The sequence below is a fragment of the Podarcis filfolensis genome (assembly GCF_964270895.1).
Source record: "Podarcis filfolensis genome assembly, chromosome: 3".
Taxonomy (NCBI): domain Eukaryota; kingdom Metazoa; phylum Chordata; class Lepidosauria; order Squamata; family Lacertidae; genus Podarcis; species Podarcis filfolensis.
This window is the reverse complement of record NC_139606.1, coordinates 65,795,371-65,820,295: the sequence shown is the minus strand read 5'-3', so window position 1 is coordinate 65,820,295 and position 24,925 is coordinate 65,795,371. Positions and strand designations below refer to the sequence as shown.

Genomic DNA, 24,925 nt, shown 5'->3' with positions numbered 1-24,925 from the left:
AATAAAACTAATGTTCATTCCAAATCGACACTGAAACATAAAAGTTCCAGTGTTGTGCATACTTACTTGAGAGTTAATCCCATTAAAATAAGTGGGCCTTGCTTCTAAATAGAAATCCATAGGATTTGCTTATTAATTTAATTAAGGTTAACTAAGGTTCTCCCTCTCTGAGCAGCCAAATCTCCTCTTCCTTTTGTGCAGTTTCCCCCCTTTTCTGTTATCTTCTATGGATGTTTTTCTTTCCATCTCACACCAGTTTATCGGCCCTCTCCTTGTGTCCACTTGCCTGAAATCTAATGTATAGAAAATAAATCTGAAGTTTCAGTATCATCAGAACCTTATATGGGCATCAATTGTTTGCTGGTGTCCAAACCCACTTAATTTTGAGTAAGCTTCATTTAAATGAATGGACCCTACTTCTGACTACGTCTTCTAAGCAATGGAGTTACAGACCTGAGCAAACAGGATTGCTGGGTGTTCAGTGTGTAAACATGCATCATAGCATAACTCTAACCATGTCTAACCAGAAGGAAGTCCTACTTAGTTCAATGTGGCTTACTCCCAGGTAAATGGGATTAGGACTGGAATCCTGCTCCTGAATGAAAAAAAAATATTTCACTGAAAAGCTGCAATAATCCTCTGAGACTCATAGCAATCCCAAGCACACATCTACCTACAAGTAAAACCACATTTATGGTTGAACCCAATGAAACTTACTCCCAATGAAGAATACAAAGGTTTAGGCATTAAAGTTGCCACAATCCCACCAGGAACATTTACCTGGTCTCATAACTGAATAATGGCACAACACCTATGCACATACCGTACTTTAAGTAAGAAGGAAAAAAGCTGTCCTATATGGCTAACCCAAAGAATCCTTACTCTTCCAGTAAACCTGGAATATAACAGAACAGAAGTAACAGTAACAGAAGTCCTATTCACACCAGTAATCAGAGGAATAGAGGCAGAGGTATAAAAACCCCAAGGGGGCTGGACCAAGAGAGACACCACAACTCCACCTCTATTTAAGGCACGTTTGCACATTAAGTTCAACAGGGATTACCCCACCACGACCACTGCCCTTCTATTCCAAGTGAAGTGTGTACTGGAATTGTAGTCCTTACTCGTGAATAAACCCTCACCTTGTGAGGCTTACTCTGCAGATCTGAGAGGGCGCCTGGATCCGCTGCCCGCGTTCCTGCGCCCCACCAGCAGCAAAAGTGACCCCATCCCTCGTTTCCATGGAGAGGAGAGATGCCCCCTGACTTGTAGGCCTCCCGCCACAACCCGCTCCCCGTGACACAGTGGCACACGTGATCCAGGGAGACCACCGAGATCGGATGGATAGCCTCTTCCCAAGACCAGCAGCAGCGTGATCCCGTCAGGGGGTTGGTGGGGAGGAGGCAGCAGCCGCCAGGCTGGGCTGGGCCAAAGGGGGAAGGAAACCCTCTCGCGTAAGAAAAGGGAATAAAAAAGTCGCAGCCTCCGGGCTCAGCTGGGGAGTTCGCGTGGTGGTGACAGCTTTGCCTGGGGGGATCCTGACCCTGGGGCTGAACACACACCTCTGCCTGGCTCAGCACCGCACTGCCAGCAAAGGCACTCTGCAGAAGCGACCCCGCAGGGCTGTCACCCCTCGGAAAAGGAGGCTGACTGGAGTTGTTCCCGCCTGTAACCTCCGGATTCTCCGGCCGCCTCTTCCCTCCGCCGGGGGGGCTGAAAGAAGAAGGCCGGAGTGGGCCCGAGCAGGGGAGGGGGATGCCCAGTCCCTCTCAGGCCTCTGAGGGCCGAGCGTTTTGCAGGAAAAAGGAGCCAGTCGACGCCAGGCCCGCTCCGGCCGCGGAGTCCAGTCTTACCCTTCTTCGACACCGGCTCCGCCTCCGCCTCCCACAGCCGCCGCCACTACCGCCCGCGCTGCCGCCGCCGCCTCCAACCGGCGAGGCGGACACCTCCGAGCCCCTCCTGAGCCGCCGCCGCCGCCTCCTCCTCCCGCCGCCACCGGGGGAGGGAGGAAGGGGGGTTCCGTGACTGGTGCTGCTGTGGCGGCGGGCAGAGGAAGGGAGGGCTCGGCTGGGCGGGTGGGTGGGTGTCTTGCAGGCGCCGCTCCCGACCTCGCTTGGAACGGTTCCGGCTTCCCAGTCGCTCCCGTCCCTCCCCCCTCGTCCACCTCCTTCTTCTCTCGCTGCGCGTCTCAGCCAGCCGAGTCCAAATCAAAATAGTGTCACACAATATGGCGGCCACTCCAGTTGGCAAGCATCGCGAGATCTTGCCCCGAGTGCTAACGGGATAGCAGTGGGAGAGGAGGAGGAGCGAGATGCGAGATGCGAGGCGAAAAAAAGAAGGGAAGGGCAGGCGGGGGCGGGGAATCTCCTCTCGTTGCCTAGGCGACGGCTAGTAATGCTGAGCAGAGCAGAGGTCAGTTTGACAGAAGTGTGGCCTCTTGCAGCCATCGGCTTCAACTGCCCACTCTGTTCCTCACTAGGAGCAGCGCAAAAGTGCCAAAGCTGAGCGCTTCTTGCAAGAGAAATGAGGAGAAACGTGTTTTCTTCCCACTTCACTGTTCTGTGAACTCTCATGGCTTTACCAGAAATCTTTCTCTGTCTTTTAATTTATCTGCTTTCCCCCAGTTCCTCCTCCTGGCCAAATTCGCATTTGCTCTTCAAGTAATTGAAATCTAGAGTGTAAAGGATGTGGAGCTTGAATAACTTCAGCAGAGTGTGCTTCATAAAAACAAAATCAGCAAAAATAGAATCATACATCTGTAAAGTTGGAAGGGACCCCGGGGTCATCTAGTCCAATCCCCTGCCGTGCAGGAATTTGAACTAAAGGATCCATGACAGATGGCCATCCACCTTCCTTTGGAGACCACTGTACTGCCAAACAGTACTACCAACAAAAAGTTCTTTGTGATGTTTAGTCGGCATCTCCTTTCTTGTAACTTGAACTCATAGTTCAGGTCCTAGCCTCCAGAGCAGGAGAAAACAAGCTTGCTCCCCCACATTTGAGAGCCCTTTAGATATTTGAAGATGGCTATGTCTCCTCTCAGTTTCTTCTTTTCCAGGCTAAACGTACCCAGTTTCCTCAACTGTTCCTCATAAAGCTTAGCTTCCAGACTCTTTATCTTCTTGGTCATCCGCCTCTGCACATATTCCAGCTTGTCAATATCCTTCTTAAACTGTGGCACCTAGAACTGGACACAGTACTCCAGGCGTGGTCTGACTAAGGCAGAATAGAGCAGGGTTATTACTTCCCTTGACCAGGACACAAGATTTCTGTTGATGCCGCCTCAGATAGCATTAGCTTTCTTGCTGCTGTTAAGCTTGTGGTCTATTAAGACCCCTCAATCCTTTTCAAATTTACTACTCACAATCCACGTGTCTTCCATCTTATATTTGTACATCTGGTTCTTCTTGCCTAAGTGCAGAACCTTACATTTGTCCCTATTGAAATTTATTTTGTTAGTTTTGACTCAGTTCTCCAATCCTGATCCTGTCTTCTGCAGTATTGACTACTCCTCCCAGTTTGGTGTCATCTGCAGATTTGATGAGCATCCCCTCAATACACTCATCCAAGTGTCCAACAACTTGCATACTCACAGGCACACTTGCTTTGTTTGAAGTAAATAAGGAATTCACAAGTATGATAGAGCAAACCCATTGAGATAAGGAGGAAGCCATTTCCAGGTTCTTCCAAGTAATTTTTGACAGCTTTAAATAAACATTTATTTTCAAGTATTTCTGAAATATTTAGTATTGGCACAAACTAAAATGAAGAGCAGAGAAGGACCATTGGTTTAAAAAATAATTATTATCATACATCATTTATATGTTGCCCAGTAATTAACCTGCCTTTTGAGTATAAGTCTCTGCGACACCTATCAAGACATACTCAAATCATATAAACAAATTTTTAAAAGCACAATAAATACTAATTATGAACAATAACAATCATTCTCTGCAATCTCAATGCACCATGTAAAATTTTACATTATTCTTATGGAGGTGAGGATAAAAATATGAAATCCAGAGCTCTGCTAAGAGAGAGATAGCACTCAGCCACTCTGAGTCATCTCCGGGTATCACAGATTGACTGCCAACTTGGTTGTGCACACACCATATCTGTAAAGCACATTCAAAGCTGATTATTTCCCTCCAAGAATTCCGGGCACTGTAGTTTACCCCTCAGAGTTATAATTTTCATAAGCCCTTAAGAAACTTCAATGCCCAGAATTATTTGAGGAAAATAATGTGCTTTGGATGTGCTTTAAAGGTGTAGTGTGTAACAGCTGAAATCAGTTGGAAGAAAACCCAGAGCCTTCTGGTAACCTTGAGGATACACCTGCTATTAGCCTAAACCTCAACAGAGAACTGGCAAGGCAATCAATGTAAAATCCCTCATTTGCAGACTACCATCTTCCCACCCAATCAATAAAACCAAGTCTAATGTGCACTCTGCCACATGTATTGGGCCAATTACAGCCTCATGGGACAGCCTCATGGTGGTGATGCTGATCACGACGTCCTGAGCTGCCCCCCAACCTGGTGTCCTTTGCATGGATATTGACATCTTCCACTGCTAAGAATGTGGGGCTCCTAAACACCATATCTAAGACCATATTGATCAGCTCAGATAGGGAGACTGCTGGGCAGCAGGGGATTGCCAGTACACCAGCAGAATCTTTTATCTGTCCCACTTAGCCAACACAATTTGCAAACACCCTAGACATGTACAGTACTTGTCTAGACAAGGAGACTGGAAAGAGAGACTGAATTCCTAACACACACCCTTCTGATTTCACTCTGATGCTGGCTTGGATTATGACATTAAAGGAACAGAGAAATTGTGGTCACTTTATTGCTATGAAAGATTTGCTCCTAGCTCTTTGAGTTGCACACTGTTAGTGACAGGAGAGAGTTTAAGCAGGAAATACAACTATTCCTGATAGCAGATGAATTGACTTGATAAGCCACATCTGCTAAGTACACAACTTTTGCTGAACATAGTTACTTAAATTAGTTTACATGTTTGTGATTCCTTCGAGCCATCTTCCAAAGAAAGAATCAGCTATCTCCCAAATAAAGAATTGGTTACTGATACAACAATTTCAGACTTTGAGGAGAGCACTTTGAATGGAAATGTACCTATTTGGATCCCAATGTCAGGGGAAGGAGATTAATTTTTGGAATGTTACTGTCAAAGTTGGAAGTCATGGCATTTGCATAACAGCACCGCTATAAAAGTGGAAGGGATGATGGGATAACCTGCACATATTGTGCAGAACAGGTGCACATGGCAATGCAATCAGCCCTGAAGACTAAAATGTTATTGCAGGGCTAGCAAGGGGTCATGTGTGGGAATGTCTGAGAAACAAACTATCACAACCTGAGTCCAAAGTACTACCCAAATACTGTGCTCCCATGGTAACTTTTGCCTTGTGCCCCTCAAGTTTATTTTCAATATGAGAGGGACCTTGCAAAGTGCAGTTTGTGATGTGGCACAGCAGGCTGCTTCTGTTCAGGAAAGAGAAGAAGTCTAAAATTGTACCCAGCTCTTTGGGTCCTGGCCCATATTACCAGGGCAAAAGTGCAGAATTACAATGTCAGATATATATTTGGAGTACACTTTTTATACTTTTTCTAATATTATTATTTCATCTACCATATCCACTGCGTTTGAAGTAAAGTCTTTTGTTAAAAGCTTTGTAGCTATTGTTTAGCTGACCCCAAATAGAAGGCAGGGCAAAACAAGACTTGCTAATACAGTATTTCATTCAAAATGGTTTCAGATTTAGAACTAGCCAGGCCATTTCCCCTCTAAAGTTTTGTTATTATTCTACAGTGGCCTTCAAGTGGAAACATATGCTTATTTAACTGTCATATCATATAGCATCAATTACAATTTTTTATGAAAGCGATTTTACTGGGCAAAACCTGCATTATGAGACTTTGAAAGTTATACTTGTTGCACCAAGTTTAACTTGCAGGATTAGACTTCTGTACCTTTGATTATAGTTGATTGATGTAGAAATGTCAGCAACGCTGCAATTTCAGGATCCTAAATCACATATTAATAGTGTAATACTAGAAACGTTTACTCAGAATTAAATCCCATTTAGTGGAATGGGAAGTTCTTTCCAGCGTTATGGGTTTGCAGGGGGCAAGGATCCCTAAAATTCCTGGGTGCCAAGTTCTCTTCATAGTTTATGAAATTAGTAAATGTGGGGTTTGATCAATGGATTTAGCAAGGCCTTAAAAAGGCAGTTTCCTCAGAAGAGTGCCATAGAGAGGTGCTATGAAAGTACAAAGGTGATGGGAGCTTCCGGGTCGGCGCCAACGACGAATGGCAGAGTTCCTCCGATCGGAGGAACGGGCTCTGTGGAAATTGGGTCTTCCCGACGCGGCGAAGGCGGGGGCCCGCTAGAAATCCCAGGCGGAGAAGCCTGGGAACGTGGGGTTCGGCAGAGCACCAAGAGCGCCTCCCCTACTCACGAGGAAACCCCTTTTCGGGGCTCCGGAGTGAAGCGGGGTGAGCAGCGCGGTGCTGCGAACCGATCGCTATTTCCATGGAGGGAAGCCGCGCAGCCATCGCTGGAGAGCGCTGACTTTCTCCTGATGACATTTGGACTCTAAATCAAGTACCTGTGAGTAAAAACGGAGAATTGGATTAAGAAATTTGCAAAACTTATGAATTAGACACGAAGCGGGAAGGTTTAAACAGGACGTCCACCTTCCGCTTTTTGTATATAGACTGAAGCAAAGACCTTGCAACCTAATAGCCTGGAAAACTGCTTTAAAGTTGGAAATTTCCTGCATCCACAACCAATAAAACCCCCTTGGAAGCAGGAGAAAAGGGGGGGGGATTTGACTGTTTAATCCTGCAAGAGGAGAGTAAAGGAATTTAAGTTTCCATCGTCCCAAACCTGGGGACGGGGTGTCGGGACAGAAATTGTTTGAGACGTCCATTGATTGAAAGCGGAGTACTTTTGACAGATAGTTAAAAAAAAGAGAAACAAATTAACTTCAATGCTACTTTCTGCATTTTTGCATTTCAAAGAAACAAAGTATCTGAAAATCGAAAGGATTTGAAATCGAAAGTAATCTCCTTTGTTGGATACATTTAAAAAATGGATACAAATAGAAATTGTGTCCCCTAGAGGGAGCCTGTCAGTTTGTTGTTGCAGCTTACTGGAAGACTCTACAGCTGCGAGATTTGGATCGTGGGACCAGCCGTTTGACTTTGACAGAAATGTGTTGGAAGGAAGGTTTGGTGTCTGCCCTTGGCATGACAAATGTTTTGCTGGAGCAGCTGCATGAGAAAATGAACTTGATGCATGAAAAATTGGACTTGATGAGTGCTGTGGCCAGTGAATATGATTTAACAGAGAATAAGGATAAAGAAGTTATACAGCGATCAATTCAGGAATCTGGTTTAACAAGGCAAGACCAAGGGCAGATGAAGAAGGAAGAGGCAGTGATTACTCCTCAAACAACACAAATGGAGAGATCCAAAGTCCTGCAGGAACAAAAGCCACTGCGTTGGAAGATTGAACTTGGAGAGTGCTGAGAAGTGTTTGAAGTCAAGGAAGCTTTTAACTCTAGTGGGACTATGAAACAGGTGAATAACTATCTTTTGGATAAATATTTTTTGGATTACAAAGATGACGACGGGGAGTGGGACGGGGGGGGGAGGGGCCAGTCTGACGAAGGAAAATGGAAACTATTACCTGATGGAACCCTCCGGAGACCCACTCCCCAAGAAACCAACAATAGACAAAGAAGTGCATAAGCAGAAACAAGAACAAGAAAATTTGCAGAAGGGGCCTAGAAGAGATTTAAGGGCCTCGGACATAAGAACACCAGATTGATGGACTGGATGTAATGGACAGAAAGGACTGACATAACCCGAAACCAGGAAGAAGGGACGTTGGATAAAAATTAGAGATATCAAGGGAAATTCTTTTGTTAATTTTGGAATTAGTGCAACATTAATGAAATATCAGGGAATATGCTGGAAAGGAACTAAATTGGCTTTAGCAGAAATGATTTAAGGAGATATGTATGAATATGATGTAAACTTTGAAATTTTAAGATTTTTAAGATAAGATAAGGTTAAAGAGATTAAGGTAAATTGAATAACAGATTATATTAAAAGATGGAAAGGTTATGCTGAATCAATAAATAAGATAGATTGTGAAGATTAATCATTTAAATTAAAATTGAGAAACATGGGAAGAATTTGCTGGAATAACAAATTAAACTAGAATACAAAAAGGGAGGTGTGAGGAGGTTCAAGAAATAAGCAAATGAAAAGTTGTAATCTGAGATTTGTATTTTTCTTCTTTCTTTTTTGGTTTTTTCTTTTTGTTTTATTTTTTTGCTGTATTTTTCTGTTTTTCTTGTTGTTGTTTTTTGTGTTTATGTATTGATGAAATTTTGAATAAATATAATTTAAAAAAAACAACCAAAAATAAATAGTTTCAACTTACAACTGGTGCCATATACTACAATAAAGTCTTGTGAAACTAATCATCACAAAAAAGAAAGAAAGTACAAAGGTGATAGCAGGGTCACCATCAGACAAGAAGTGGGGTGTGTGTGAGAGAGAAGTTCCTCCTGAGGCTGTGTGTTAGTTAGCAAAAGGCAATTGAAGATGTGAGGGGAAAGTTGCAAGGGTAACTGGGTGTGTGGTGTCACCACAGGAAAAATGTGTCTTTTGCAAGAGGCTTTTGAAACAGAGGTTGTCAAGGGGACACTGGGGATGATGTAATGGATGGAGGAGTTGTGTTTGGCAAGGGGTTCTGGGGGAAAGCAGCAGGAAGTGGAGGAGGAAGTCTCCATGAGGGGACTGAAGGGCGGCAGCCATATTGGCTGGCTGGAGCGGGCTGTTACAGAGGCACGGGGATGATGCTTAGGATGCATCTGAGTCCAGTGCTGTGCTGCTGGGAAGGACAAGCCCACTTGCTGTGAATGCCCTCTCCATCTGAACTCAGGTGTAAATATGCATAAATAAACAGTATTTAGAAGACACTGCAGACACCCTGGGTGAACACCTGGAATCCCTGGAATCATGCTACCACTCAGCAGAGGTTGTGGGTGGCGTGGAACTCTAGTTATGTAAGTACTTGGTATAAGGCTGCATATACACAAAGCCATTTGCAGCACAAAAATTAAGTTTTCCTCAATCCCAAATTGTTGATGATCGTCCTGAACATGGTGCTTCAATCTAGATCCATCTGCCATCCACACAGGTGGCTATGCTTACTTGAAAGCTTTTCTCTTGAGTAGGTTATCCATGCCATTCCCCCCCTGCACATGCCCCAGGTGAATGAAGAAATAATAATAATAATAATAATAATAATAATAATTTATTTATACTCCCGCCCATCTGGCTGAGTTTCCCCAGCCACTCTGGGTGGCTTCCAATCAAGTGTTAAAAACAATACACCATTAAATATTAAAAACTTCGCTAAACTGGGAAAGAAAGAAGTAGTGATGGCGATGTTAGTGTATACAGTATACCCACCCAGAATGTAATAGGGCAGCTGTGGACACTCCCCAACCCCATTGCCACGGCTGCCTACATCTGTTTTAACCTGTTTTCAAATGGACATACTGCAGGGTAATGCAGAATCAATCTGCAGTAAATTTCTATTCTTTAAATGAAACCGGTTTCTCAAGTACTTTTCAGTGGCAAAAAATATGCAGTAGAACTAGATTGTGCATAGAATAAAATGCTGTGTGTATGCAACCTAAGTCACTTTCCTTCTTATTAGAGATTTCAGTTTACAAAACATCATATAAACACAAGCTAAGTTCATATGTATTTATTGTACCCCAACCAGCATGAGCATGTTGTTTAGTCGTTCAGTCGTGTCCGACTCTTCGTGACCCCATGGACCAGAGCACGCCAGGCACTCCTGTCTTCCACTGCCTCCCGCAGTTTGGTCAAACTCATGTTTGTAGCTTCGAGAACACTGTCCAACCATCTCGTCCTCTGTCGTCCCCTTCTCCTTGTGCCCTCCATCTTTCCCAACATCAGGGTCTTTTCCAGGGAGTCTTCTCTTCTCATGAGGTGGCCAAAGTATTGGAGCCTCAGCTTCACGATCTGTCCTTCCAGTGAGCACTCAGGGCTGATTTCCTTAAGAATGGATAGGTTTGATCTTCTTGCAGTCCATGGGACTCTCAAGAGTCTCCTCCAGCACCATAATTCAAAAGCATCAATTCTTCGGCGACCAGCCTTCTTTATGGTCCAGCTCTCACTTCCATACATCACTACTGGGAAAACCATAGCTTTTACTATATGGACCTTTGTTGGCAAGGTGATGTCTCTCCTTTTTAAGATGCTGTCTAGGTTTGTCATTGGTTTTCTCCCATAAAGCAGGCGTCTTTTAATTTCGTGGCTGCTGTCACCATGAGCATATATTGTTAAAAAAAATTTTTTTAATTGATTTTTTATGCACAGGTTCAAAATCTTTTGATAGTTAAAATCTGTGAGACATTGCAAAAACTGCCAAATCTTTTGAAACAATTTATAAAGGCCCATCCATCAGATAGCACTGTTTGTGTGCCTGGCTGTTGTTAACCTGTAGGTGTGGTAGTGTATATTCCAGTAACATGTACATCTGCAAATAGGAAAGGATGAAAGTTCTGTGGAACTGGGGTAAGGCAGACCTGTGGGGAGAAAAGAGAACAGATCAGACACAAAGTACTTTTCCAACTACGTATGCAGTATTCTACTAGTATTTGGGTCCGTCCCCCCCCCGCAGTGTGTTGTTTTGGCAACGGTTAGGAAACATATTGAACAATTATTCGGAACAGCACAAATAAAATACAAACTTACTGGCACAGAACTAAGTTTACAGCTTTATGTCTAGAAAGAGCAATGGAATAATTTAGAGCAATTTCGACACTATCAAGTGACACATTATTTTTAGATTTTAATATTGTGGGTTTTGACCCAAATGCAGTAAAATATATTCTCTAAACTTGGATGTACCATACAAAGAGCCATCAGGACCAGACATTATAAACTAGGATTGGCATATAATTTCAGGGAGAAGAGACTGTAATGGAGACGGTATTGTTGCCTACTTTTATGAGGAGAATGAAGTGTTATAAATGCTGAAGATCCTTTCAACTAGAACTGAACATACTTCAAAAATATTCCCAATTTCTTGATATGCCATAATCAATATAAGAATTCTTTATTGGCAAAAAGAATGTTTTCCCTGCACGTTACCTATTTATTCCAATATTAGATCCATACCTGCTTTTAAATCAGATGATTAATGTAATGTGCAGCTAGCAATTGCAGATTTAATGAGCGCATTTCCCACATGTTATGAATGATGCCACCTCTTTTCAGCAAGGAGTTGTTTTGTTACTTTATCGGTGTGACATCTGCATGACATCTGTTTTATTTTGGTACCGGAGGCTCCTGCTATCTACTCAAATACTCAGCAAGAGAAAGTTCTATGAATAAATCCCAAACTCCCTTCTGCCTACCCTAGAACTAGCCCGATTTAAAATGCAAATTAAGAAAACTAAGAGAAGCAACCCCTGTTAATCTAGCATATGCTATTGCCCGGTGTGGGATCTTTGAGGATGAGAAAGTGCAATTTTCCAAAACCACTCAATGAGTCAATTGCCAGGGGTTCCTAACTGAGCATGAAAACTTGTAATTCCATTAAGATGGGGAAAACAGTGGGTCTGGCTGGATCACTAGGATGTCTGTGAGGGAAGAAGACGGAACGGGGAAAGTCAATGACTCCCAGCAACAAATCTTCTGCTGCATAGTCTACATACACATTAGTGGCTTAAAATGCAGCAAGGCCATTTCCCCCCACTGTGTTTCATGTGGCATTTGCACCCTATTCTACACACACACCAGAGAGGGGTAGGGGAAGCCTTCACCCAATGCACATTAACTGTTATCTGTGCCTGGCACTGTCATCCATATACAGTATGTGCAAAGGCTGTCTCAAACGTACATACCTCAGCTAAAATGCATCGTGAATGTGGCTGAAGTTTTACTTCCTGACTGAAGTTGATTTGAGAGAAAACGTTTCAAGCAGCGATATTTCTCGAGAAACTACAGGATAGTTCTGCATTGTGGGCAACGTTGGGCGTACATGGATTCAAAAAGCCAGAGGTGGGAGTGCATTGGGGCCAGAGTAAATGGTAATGTGTACAGAGCCATTTCCCTGTGTGGAGTGGAAAGGCTTGAAAGCCAATTTAGCTGGGAAGGGAGATGCCCAGTTCTGTGTTGGTTCAATGAAGAAATATTGAAAGGAGAATTCCCAGATGCTAAGAGGCAAGTTTGGGGCACGAATTATTTGGTGAGAGAACCCTAGCAGAAATTTAAAATCACGAAATAGGCAGCAAATACAGTCTGTTAGACCTTTAAAATATGCCCTTTACAGTGAATTCCAAAGTTTCTCTCTTACCCAGCATAGAAAAAGACCACACATTTGGTAAATAAAAAAATAATTTACTTACAAACTCTTCAAAGGTCAGGTTCATGCGCTTCAGAAAGTTGCACAGGCAGTAAAACTTAGCTTAATTACAAAATGTTGAAAGTTCCTAAATTATTGGTATAGGAATTCAAGAGTGACCTATGCTAAGCCTCTCAGGACAGCTTATTCTGTGGTATTATCCCCTTCATGCATTCATTAGACTTAACCATGCTGGTTATATGAGACTTGTTATCCCACATTCTGAAGGTCAAGCCACATCCTGGTCTTCCCACTCCAACTCAGGTCAAGTCCACATGCTACCTGGGCTGTTTCAAAACAGTGTCACAAACTCAGATACCACCACTTATTTGGACCTTGCCCTTCACAGTTCTGTTAGTGCTCATGGATGCCCTGAACACCTAAAATATTTTTCACAGGGAGAGAGAAAGAAAGAAAGAAAGAAAGAAAGAAAGAAAGAAAGAAAGAAAGAAAGAAAGAAAGGGATTCTCTCTCTCTCTCTCTCTCTCTCTCACACACACACACACACACACACACACAGAGAGAGAGAGAGAGAGAGGGAACCAACCAGCTACTGAACTGTTGAGGGTGGGGGAAAAACAACTTTTATTTCAGAAATCTAACCTGACCCCATCCAATGTTCATAGGAGAAGAAAGAACACTCAGCTTCAGCTGCCGGTTGCCCTGGGACTTGAGAACAGAAGAGAAGCACCCTGTGGCTTCTGCCATCAGCCAGGTGACTGGGTTGTTTGTGTTTAGGGTTTGTGCATATGGATCTGTGTGTATTTATTATAATCTGTTGTAAGCTACTCTGAGGATCATTCAGTCAAAAGGGTGGAGGAGATACAGAATCTTCTGAATTAGTAAAATAAATAAAAAATCTGAACATATGGAAAGCTTAGTGACCACTGCTGTATGAGAAGAGATAAGGCCCCCAAGAGCTAGAAGAATACAGTGTTTTAATGTGAGGAAAGGCTTCAGCACCATCATCGTTATCTTTTTGGTAGTGATGTTTGTTTTTTAAAGGAGTGGGTGTGGGTGCAGAGCAAAATCAATCCTTACTCCAGAAGCAAGGGAAATAATTGGAAAGTAAGTTGCATTTGTGTATTGCAGGAGCTGATTCTGAGTCTCCAACAGGTTCAGGCCATAGGAACATTGCTAAATATAGCAACCACTTTACTGAATGATGAGCCAACAGTTTTGCAAGATAATAGAAATACAGCTAGCTTCCTTTTTGCCATCCAAAATTCTTGCCTGCGATGCACAAAATGTATCTCATTCATTATCTTGTCTCCCAGAGCCCTTGGCTCAGTCGGCTTGTTCTACTCGCTACAGTTACAAGAACTAAGTAAATTTAAATCCCAGGGATCATGTACTGTACATACACGGTGAAAAGAGCACATCGTTGTCCTTTTGGGGTGTGGGGGAGGGTTGTGATGGTGGTGAAAGCTGGGCTTCCTCCAAAGGACACTTCTACATATCTTGCTACAATTAGACTATTTGGAGCCAAGCAATGTGGAGCCTTAACTAATTTCAGAATTCACTTCTGCTAAATTATTTACGACGCTTTCCATGCAGGCTCTGGCTTTTTAAAAAAGCCACACACACGCCTAATGCTCTATGTTAGGTTCCATATGAAAATAAAGGACTAATTCTGCATCCAGTGTCCAACTAGTACAGTAGTTTAAAACACAGTAACTGATGCTTAAGCCAAGCATTTGATATATTCAAAGAGACCAGAATGGAATTTCTGCCATGTACAGAGCTACTAAATCATGTTCATTAACGATGAGAATGCTTAATGTTTTCACATAAGCAGCTGAAACAACATTAGAAACATTTAATAAAAATACAGCCAGCCACTCCTATCAAAAACTCAGACACCTCAAATATAAAACAATGAAGATTTTAGAAACAGAGAAAGTCCCTCTGTTTTGCAACTGCAGAGTCAGCATTATACATCTATTGAAACTGTTTGCTGGGGGAATCTTCAGCCTGAACTTTGTAAAAGTGAAAATACAGAAAGGTAAAATAGATGGTTTGATAGTTTCTTCTCTTTCTTTTTTGGAAAAATTACAATGGACCAATGCATCTCAGACTTTTAAAAGTGGGGCCAACCTATTCAGTCCTTTTTGGGCCAATTTTAATCTAACGCTCTGCACATTGCTGGCTTAAAATGCAGCTAAGTTTTTCTTTGTCTCAGTTTGGATCAAAGCTGGTTTGGGGAGAACAATGTTAAATAAGAAATCACAGAATAGATACAGGATAGATATGGATTGTGGTTAATGCCATGCAAAACCAGCTGTGGGGAGCACGCTGTATGCAGACTAAATGGGAGTGTGTACACAGCCTGACACCACCTTTCAAGCCATACCTCTCTCTATAACAGGAAGCACAAAAATATCACACCAGTATTTAGCTATGAATCTTTTGTTTTTCTGTGTAAATATAGATATAGGCGACATGTATTTGAGTTGAATTAAAGCATAATTAGGGAGGGAGGGAGGGAGACTTTAAGTCATCACACTAACACATCACATCACACTGACAAGAATGGTGTGCTGTGAGCCTTGTAAAAGTCCCTCAAAATGTGTGTGTGTGTTGTGCAACCCACCCAGAAACACATTGTTACCCACGGTTTGAGAAGCTCTGCAGTAGGCAAAGTAAAGAGCAAAACACGCAGGTTTTGGGAAATTAGAGAACAAATAACTTCACTGATCAGTAGGTTGCCAAAATCAACAGCCGCAGAAACAGGGAATACAGAGGGAGACTTGTCACTGAATTCTATCCAAACCAAGAAAGGGAATTTTGTAGGTTCTTGTTTGGGTACTACATTAAAAAAATAATAATAGTTCAAGGATTGGGGGAGTTTTAATAAGAGTCGATCTAGACATGATGTGCGAGATCCATGCATCAAGAATCTCCCACAATTAAAAAGCTAAAAGGAGCCAGAAAGGAAAACTATGGTGTCAAGGGAGGAGTTTTCAGAGGTTTTAGCACAATCCTATGCATATTTATCTGCTGGGGCTTATATAGGTTATGTAGAATTATAGGCCAAAATCATTGACCACCTGAAAGATATAGGTACCATTATGATTTCCCTGGCTAAACAAATAGCTGATTTATATTGGGAAAATAGTGCAGCCCCAAACTGACCCTTACCCCCATACACACATACATACCAGTGGCTGCTTTTAACTTTTAAAAACAATAATAAGATCCTGATCTCAGATGTCCCATAGCTCACCTCGTTGCACTCTTAAGAGAGCTTTCAGACCTTCACTATTTTTGCATGAGATTCAGTCACATCCTGGCAAATTCAGGCTGCAGAATCAAAGTTGAACTGGAGCTCTTGCAAAGCAAACCTATTTTCCCCAAAGATCAGGCATCTTGCGATGAGGAAAGTGACCAGAAAATGCACTGGAAAGTGTGGGATAGCACTTGCTTTGATGCAGTGTGGTCCTTTTTGTTAAAGGGTTCGGCTGGAAGCAACCTAAGAAATGGGGTCCACACATCCCTATGTTGCTGCTGAATTTTGCTTGAGGAAAAAGGTCCAAGAAATCTAGACAGAATAAGAACCTCTCAGGCTAGTAGCCAGAGGGGGGATATGCATATCTTTATTCACATATTAGCTGCTTCTCTTCTTATGAAAAACTGATGTAAAATGAAAACTATTCACACACATTATATGCACATATAAAATTGTGTGCAATTTTTTATATTTGAGTCCTATATGCTTCATGTTTTATTTTAAAATGTGATCTTTTTAATATGGGCCTTGTGATTTATCGCACTTTTCCAAGCAAGCATAAGCAATTACGGTACTATTTTAAAAAATCCTGCAGGAATGGTAACACAACTCTCCTGTTCATTATCTACAAATCCCATTAAAAACTACTCCAAACAAGCCTAAGGAGACTCACAAATCATGAAGGGTTGCCATGGGGAGGATAAGAATCTCTTCTTCTCCTTACATAGCATAGTCAAGAGAAGAGATAAAAGTTCAAATGGCAACTCAAATGAGTTTGTCTTGATGTTAGGAATAAACTTTTTACTATATAAGTAATGCTGAACATTGAAACAGGTCGGCTAAAAATGCAGCGGCTTCTACAAAACTGGAGGCATCCAGAGTAGTTTAAACTATATATTACACTGAATGCATATCTGAATCTAATGTTGCAGGTTTTAAAAACTGCAGTAGCATCAGCTGGGGTGGTTTGATAATTAATAGTATCAGAGTAGGTGTGGAAAGGGAAAAGTCCTCCCTGTCCTCTACTGCAGTCCTGAGGAAAACATCTCTTCTGAAGCTAGTATTGTTTTGAAGGGAAATTCCCTCATTGGTGTCAGCCTTTCTCAACCTTGGCTCCCCAGATGTTTTTGGCCTACAACTCCCATCATCCCTGACCACTGGTCCTGTGAGCTAGGGATCATGGGAGTTGTAGGCCAAAAACATCTGGGGACCCAAGGTAGATATACAATAAATACAAATACTTTATAATGTCACTTTTAATTTGATCCACATTTTTATGGCACCACTTTTCATAGGAGGGATGTGTGTTTATATTTTGTTGTATGTACAGATTGCTTTCTCTTTTTGTTCCTTTTTGCATTGTAACCAGAGAATAAACACTGCAAATTACATTAAAAGAAGACCCATAGCAGCTAAAATCATAAGGAAAAATACTGTAGTCAATATCAGGAAAAAAAATCCGTATAACAATTTAGTTAAAAAGTGATTAAAAAATAACTAAGCAGTGTTATTATCTTGCATTAATATAAGCAATTCATACACTACAATGCAGCCAAGCAAACACAAGATGCAGACAGAAGACAAACCTTTTCACAGCCCTAAATGTGCACAGTGTGATACTGCAAAGCTGATTCTCTAAAGCTTCACGTTAAATTTGAAAAGTGAATTAGAAAGCAATTGCTCAGAAACATAAAGTCTTGCAAAATGTTATAGAATGTTTCCAATCTGCAGACCTGGCGTTTAATGATCTGTTTGTATAATCCCTTTATGCCATAAAGCAACAGAACCCTCCATAATTTTAATAGCTTGTCAATTACCTGTTTTTTTAAAAATGCAGTGGGTGGGAGAATAATCTAGAAACTTGAATGAATGGTGCTTCCACAGTGGTTGAATGGAGCTATAAATCATACAAAAATTAAGCAACAGTTTCTAGGATAATACTCCAAATTTACCTTGCATTTATTTCCATGATTGTAACAGGATTTCCCATGTCAATAATATCTCATCTTGGTAAGAAACAGCAGCTCAGTTTGATTGCCTCTGCTTCCATATCCAAGATGTGGATGCAAACTGAGCTTGATGTTGTTCAATAGCATTCTGGGAGACATAATTTATGGCATTATAATCGAATCATAGAGCTGTAGAGTTGGAAAGGGCAGCAAGGGTCATTTAGTGCAACCCCCTGCAATGCAGGAATCTTTTGCCCAACATGGGGCTTGAACACATGACCCTGAGATTAAAAGTCTCATGCTCTACTGCAGGGGTCAGCAAACTTTTTCCACAGTGGGCTGGCCCACTGTCCCTCAGACCTATATCTATCTATCTATCTATCTATCTATCTATCTATCTATCTATCTATGACGAATTCCTATGCACACTGCTGGGGGGGGGGCAAGTAGTCCTCCCCACCCACCCCCTGCCCCAGTCGCCTTCTTGGTTTGCCGCCTGCCTCATTCGCTGAAGGGCTGGTGGTGCGAAACGGGCTTCTTCCCTGCCTAGAGAAAGAAGGCACTGCGCTTACCTTCCCAGGGGCTGCCACCACCACCACCGCTGCTGCGGTGATGATGCAGGTAATTGTGAAGCAGGTAAGCAGAGCAAGCTCATCCGCTCCACTCTCTAGCCCACAGGAGCACCAGGGTGGCAGCGGCGGGAGGAAGAGGCCGAGCAGCGGTGGCTCTGTCAATCAAATGCCGCTGAGGTAAACCAGGCACGGCATTTGATTGGCAGAGACGTCCCCGTGCTGCGCTGAGGTAAACCAGGCGTGGCATTTGATTGGCAGAGCCGCCACCACTCGGCCTCTTCCTCCCGTCGCCATCGCCGGGAGTCTTGGCTTTGCGGTGGGTTCTGGCTTCGTGGTGCAGAGCGAGGTGAGCCTGATCTGGCCCAGGGGCCTTAGTTTGCCTACCCCTGCTCTACCGACTGAGCTATCCCAGGAAACACTGGCATTGGGTATACAGTATATTGCTAATCAACCAACAACCTATGTCCATTAACTGCTTTGAAGAATTTAGCAGAAAACCTAAATCTTTCACCCACCACATGTTATTCTTCCATTCAACTTGCAGCTTTATGTACAACATTAGCTTCTTCTCCTTCACAAGTATGGCATTATCTTGTCCAGTAGTGGATTTATAAGTATGTATGTATAGCATACTGTTGAGGAGGCCCCAGGTTATTAGTATATGCTGTTAACTGAGAGCATACCTCTGAAACTTGACTACAGAAAATGAACTGCCATTGTTGAATTCCAGCATTTTAGTTTGTTTCCACTCTTCATCTCTTCTGCTCCTTGTTTCAAGTCAGTGGATGGAGCTCCATAAAAGTGGGGGTCACCAAACCAGTGTCCGTGAAGGCCTTCACTGGTACTCTCAAATAGACATTTTATGTAACATAAGTTATTGAGTATTATTTTTAGCACAAAAGGGAAAAAAATATTTGCACCATCTCAGACTGCCAGTGTTTTCCATTTTAGTCTGAAGGGATGAGTATGGAAGTACATAGGTAGGATTCCCTCCGTACGATGGTTCAATGTGTTTTTTAAAAATGCATTTTCAGTCATGGCTAGCTAGCTTGCTGGGTCTTTCATCTAGATACCCCAAGCTATTTAAGTAACAGTTTTTGCTTTCCACATAGTATAGAAAAATGTGTAACACAATAGCAGAACCCAAAATATCACAAATTATTTTTGCTGTTGAAATCTGGTAATTGTAATGTTGAAAATCTTCAGGTAATGAAATGCACATGTACGCTTTAGAGGAAATCCAAAATAATCTGTGTCACATTAGAATTATCTCACTGATAAGATCACCTTTTCAAACCTTAACTCACACAGCATGCAATGTCTGGATTTAACCACACAATGTTATGCAGGTCACTCATAAACATTTCACTAGAGGGTCCATTTGTACAGGGACCTCCCTGTTCTGTACTCAGCTGTGCTATCGGTACTGAAATGTCAACAGGCCAAACTAGGTCTTTTGAAATTCAGCAAAGCTCCTTGGCCACATATATCTTAACTACAAATCATTACATGTAAAAGTGTAAGTTTTTCTCTTGATATTATTAAAATGCTAATAATGTTGGCCTTGCGGGCAGACAATATACCGTATTTTTCCGTGTATAAGACTAGGGTTTTTTTAACCAAAAAAATAGGTTTAAAACTGGGGCTTGTCTTATACAAGGGTAGTGCTGAGGGATGTTTTCTTAATTTGGAGTTCCCAAAAATAGGAGGCGTCTTATACAAAGGGGGGGGGGCTTATAAACGGAAAAATACGGTATTTTGCATTAATTACTCTCTCACTTAGCTCTACTTGGCATACGTTATCAAGGTTGCTTTGTGCACAGGGTGAGTTTGTTCACATTTTAACATGTTTTATTCTTATTCTTTTTACTCCACTGCAGCCAAAAAGGCTCCCAGAGCAGGTTACATAAGATCTTTTTAAAAGCAAGACAGTCCCTGCCTGGAGGCTGCTTTCTAAAAGTCGCAACACAAAAGGGATTGAGGGGAGGGGGAAGGGGAGCGAAACAAGCAGATTCTCATAGTAACCAGCTGCAGTTTACCCCTCACAGAACTATAGTTCCCAGAACACTTACCATATTACAGTACAGTGTCCAGTGTCTTTGGGGCATAGTAGCGGGGTGTTCTTTAAATGCATGGTGTGTATGCACCTTAGGCAGACAGAGACAGCAGCTTCAGGTAGCAAATGGGGAAGTGTTGGATGGTAGAGCTGTGAGTGCCATCATATGGTGTACTCTGTGCCTCCTAAAGTTGTCTGTTCCCCATTATGTGGTGGATACTGTATTGTCACCAGTACTGAAGTTACACTTTCAGTCCAGTTGTCTTCTGTATGTGGAATGGGGTTGGGCATCATGTCACCTCTTGCTTCAGGCAGCAAAATGTCTTAGGCCAGCAAAATGTCTGATTGGCAGTGGATCTCTGAGTGTCAAGCAAAAGACTCAGCACTTAATAACTGATCCTTCTCACTTTCTAGCAACTCTTCTGCCAACTGCCTCTGGGAGAATGACTCAGTCAAAAGTACTTGGAAGGATAGATGAGGTAAAACCTTTTTAATTGGAGATGCTGGAAACTAAACCTGGTCATTCAGAAATGTAACTATGATATTTAGAGGTGAAGTTGCTTACAGAGAATTAAGAAGTTGGCAAAAATAATAAGCATTATTGAATGGGCAGGATAATGCCTGAAGAGTAAAGCATCAACAATAAAATGTAGATGCACTGCCAAATTACAAAAGAGGGTTAGTAAATCTAGGTCTTTATGATACTCTGAGGCAGCCCAGATTTATTGGGTAGGCGATGGATGTTCCATGAGAAGTCAAACATTTGGTACAAACTGAAACAAGAGCTATTGGAATTTCCCAAGGATATCTTCCATTGGGGAGGTAAAAACCAAAAGCAAAGCTTTTAGACAGAGGGTAATTCCATGGCAGTCACAGAAATCACGAGAAAATACAGAAATAGATTGAGTCTGGGAATTTCAGAATTAGATTCAGTCAGGAGAGATTAAAAAAAATAAGCCTGGGAGGTAAATGAGATATGATATCACACAGAGACACACACACACAGAGAGACAGAAATGTTCATGTTTTAAACCATAAGATTATTTAGGCTTGTGGAAAGATTGACCAACACATGGAGAAAAGCAGGAGAAAATATGCCTTAAAGACTTTTGCGAGGGATCACTATACAGATGCTGAATAATTAACTTGTTCTCAGGCTCCTACACTTGCCATAAGGTACGCTGGGGCCGTGTAATTGCTTGCCAAGTCCTTAAGGCAATCACACTTCATGACACTCCCAAGGAAGATGCCAGATGCTGACGGAATGTTCTGAAGTTCCTATTTCAGCCTATACAAATTTTTCAAATAGTTCTAACTACAGATTTAGGCTGCCAATGTTCATTTATGTACACCATGCAATATAAGCCATGAGCCAAATTAGAAATTTCAGATCTTTCTGCTCTTGGAAGTAAAATATAGAATAAAATGTAACCCCCCCCCCAAAAAAAAGAAATCCTCTGCTGATTCTTAAATGAAACCACAAGTGTCGCAAATGCAAAACAATCCTTCAATTATTATAGAGCATCAGCAAGTGTTGATGAGTGGTTTAGAGGGATTTTGATGTTCAGTAAGGTATTTGAGCTTAGCAAAGAAAATAAACAGAACTTCTATTAACTGCCTTGTGAGTGGGCTAGAAGCACACATTGAATTTGTAGGCAAGGTTAATTATCTCCCTCCATAGCAAGTGATTAGTGCCTGCTGCGTCATTTAAAAAAAAGCCCAGCTGATGCTCCTTGGGTATTATATCCCAAATGTCTGAGACATATTTGGGTACTTAGGGTGAGCGGTCATAAGGTAAGCCTACACAAAGTCCATTATACAACTTATAGAGCCAGAAAAGGACTTTGTTCCAGTATCTGACATTTGGTTTAATGAGAGTTACTCTCAACTAATTGTGTATAAGATTGTACTTTGTAGTTGAATTGGCCAACTGTTCCCTCTCTTGGCTATAATATTTTGATGGTTACCACTTTCTGTCAAGCAGAATGATGTTCAGAATCCCACAAAGCCTTTCTATACGCACTTGTGACTGAGAGCAGGTGAAAAGGTCTGCTAGTGTAAGAAGAAAGGTGTGTTTGATCAAGAGGCAGATACAGAAGGGGTTTTTATATTGGGTATATTTTCTTTCATTTTTCTGAGGGAGGCAAATGGACCTTAGTGCCAGCATGATCTATGTATAAAAGGAACTAAAAATAAATACTATTGGGAACAGTCTGTGTTAGAAAAAGAACCTTGATATACATTCAGATGCAAAGCCTAAGATGTGAAAACTTACATGTCATTATTCAGATTCCACCTGTGTTCTAGTTTACATCTGTTGTATTTATAGGAAATCATCGGAAATTCAAAATATTTGTTTGCTTATATATGCAAACTAAAAAAAAGAATAAAATGAAAATACATCCTCAGCTGTGACGTAATCAAAATGACCAACCCTTCTTTTCTAGGTTCTCTTACAGCACATAAATAAGGAACCGACTGTATAGGAACATACACAAATAGAAAAAATGGGTTCGGGCCAGCATACAAAGACACAAAATATGGCAAGCAAAGTACAATGAATGTATTTGTCACAACGTACCCGCTATTACAAGGCATACAGTACATGCAAGCGGTACTCCAGAACCATCAAATGAGTACAGTATTAGAATTTATTATATATTTTCATTATCTTTGACGCAAGGGAGATGGCAGAGCAGCTGTAGCAAACAGGGCTGGAGCCCGGTGATCCCAGTTTCCAAGAGAAACTTCTTATTCAGCTGACAATATAAAAGAAAATGGTAGCAGCCCAAGCCAAACAATATAGTGTAAACTTTTCCAGACTGTGAGCAGGCTGACTCACCCTGTGAAGTTAACAAGGTCCCACATTGGGTACAAGCAGAGGCAACTGCTGTGTGCTGGCTAGCGGAAAACAGAGGAAGCCCACTAGGGGACATTTATGAGTAGAGGCTGTGAAACACCGAGGGTTTCTTAAAGAGGTACTACAAGAAACAGCCCAAATCAAAAGAAGTATTCAACCTATGGGGTGTGACTGTATTATGAAGATGTATAAACTTCATTTCTTGTCTCAAGAGTACCTTCTCAGTATTAATTCTGTTGTATGGGTCCCTGTCCTGTAGTATGAGGACTTTCTTTTATTTTCTTTCTTTTTTAAAAACCAGGGGAGGGAAACGCACTGTGTGAATATTCAGTTTTGCTTAAAAAAAGTAAATCATTAAGCTGACTCAAATAGTAGCCTGGAAAGAAGAAGCACACCTTCCATGAGTAGCACCAGGACATCAAGGGGTAAATAAAACAGGGAAATAGTTGTTGGCAGAGGGCATATTTTTAAGCTGGGGAAAACCCTTTTTCAGCCTGAGGGACACATTGCTTTCCAGGTAACTCTCCAAGGGCACTTTGCTAGTAAGTAGTGGGTGGGGCTAGAGGCAAAAGTGGGTGGAGCAACACATGTAAATTTTACCTTTTATACATGCACTCCACTCTCTCTATCCTCCATCCAGGCAAGCAAGAGGCATTATCAGAGTTCAAGGACAAGTTCCAGCCAGGCAAAAACATATGAGGCAAAAACAGCTCTAGTGAGTTGTATGGCCTGGGGAGAGTTCCAGGGCCCAGATAGACAGGTGTTGGGTGCCAGCTTGGCCCTGCAACTGTGGGTGCCCAAGGCTGTGGGGGCCATGCAACGTGCATGGCCCTGGCACCGAAATTTGTGGGTGTCTGGCCCCTTCATGGGGAATTTGGTGGGTCCTCGGGCACCCAGGGCCCCAGGGAGTTGGCACCTATGACAGGCATAGAGGGCCGCATTTGGCTTCCAGGCTGGAGGTTTCTCCTGCCTTCAGTGAAGAGTTTTATAGACTAAGGAAGCAGTAAGGCAGCAGCAGTAAAAATGCATGTGCCTTTTCATCAAGTCTTCTTTTTCTACTTAGCAGTTAACCGTTCAATTTTTCTCCCCCATGTCATATTTGAACGTGAAATATTCCCTGGAACCTTTCACTGCAATACAAATAGATATTCAGCTTTAGCAAAATAGCCAGTAGCTGTAGTGCAGAAAGTCTATTATTTGGAATTTAGATAAACCCCCAAAGCAAAAATAACTGTGAGGATTTAACCAAGGAGGAATTGGAATCTGACAGTTTAGCCAATCAAAACTCCTGAGTGTTGACATTAGGAAAAGACTTGCATATCCTGTTCTGCAACATGCTTGTATCTCCAGTCAGCACGAGTCTAATGCAAATGGATCCATTCATAAAAACCGTTTTCATGCTGCTTGCTCTTGCACTGCGTGCAAAATAACATGTTGCAAGACAATGTGCTGAGCCTGTAAATAGTACCTCCTCACCCCCTTAATGTTTACAGACCTTTTTTTTTTGTCTAGAAACCTTGCATTCTTTGCCAGACCCTTGTGAAAATGATACAGTGTGTGTAGTTCTCACTCTCTATCTCCTTAATTTTAAAGAGAGGGTGCCACTCAAAGTTAAGGGGGAATGGCTGGGCTATAGAAGAGAGTAGCTTTACATCTGTTTCCCTTCAAACATTTTCTGCCCCCACTTCCCTGTACTTTGAGTGGCATTAATTCTCCTTGGCACCCGCTTCTTACCCACAAAGAGAGAGAGACAGAGAGAGAAAGTGAGG

General features: G+C 42.1%; 1 protein-coding gene and 1 long non-coding RNA gene across 5 annotated transcripts in view; one reads left to right on the top strand and one right to left on the bottom strand.

Annotated features, from left to right (window-relative positions):
* Window positions 1–2,252, bottom strand: part of TAB2 (TGF-beta activated kinase 1 (MAP3K7) binding protein 2) — a 50,683-nt gene extending 48,431 nt beyond the window's left edge. For both annotated transcript variants that reach the window (XM_083606219.1, XM_083606221.1), the window contains exon 1: window positions 1,854–2,252. The gene's annotated coding sequence lies outside the window, so the exon portion shown is untranslated. The remainder of the gene's footprint in view (window positions 1–1,853) is intronic.
* A 6,550-nt stretch (window positions 2,253–8,802) lies between these two features.
* Window positions 8,803–24,925, top strand: part of LOC310760084 — a 65,908-nt gene continuing 49,785 nt past the window's right edge. For 2 of the 3 annotated variants that reach the window (XR_014546745.1, XR_014546746.1), the window contains exons 1-3: window positions 8,803–9,110; window positions 13,117–13,205; window positions 20,711–20,775. This is a non-coding gene — a long non-coding RNA (uncharacterized lncRNA). The remainder of the gene's footprint in view (window positions 9,111–13,116; window positions 13,206–20,710; window positions 20,776–24,925) is intronic. The other variant, XR_014546744.1, reaches the window with a different exon arrangement.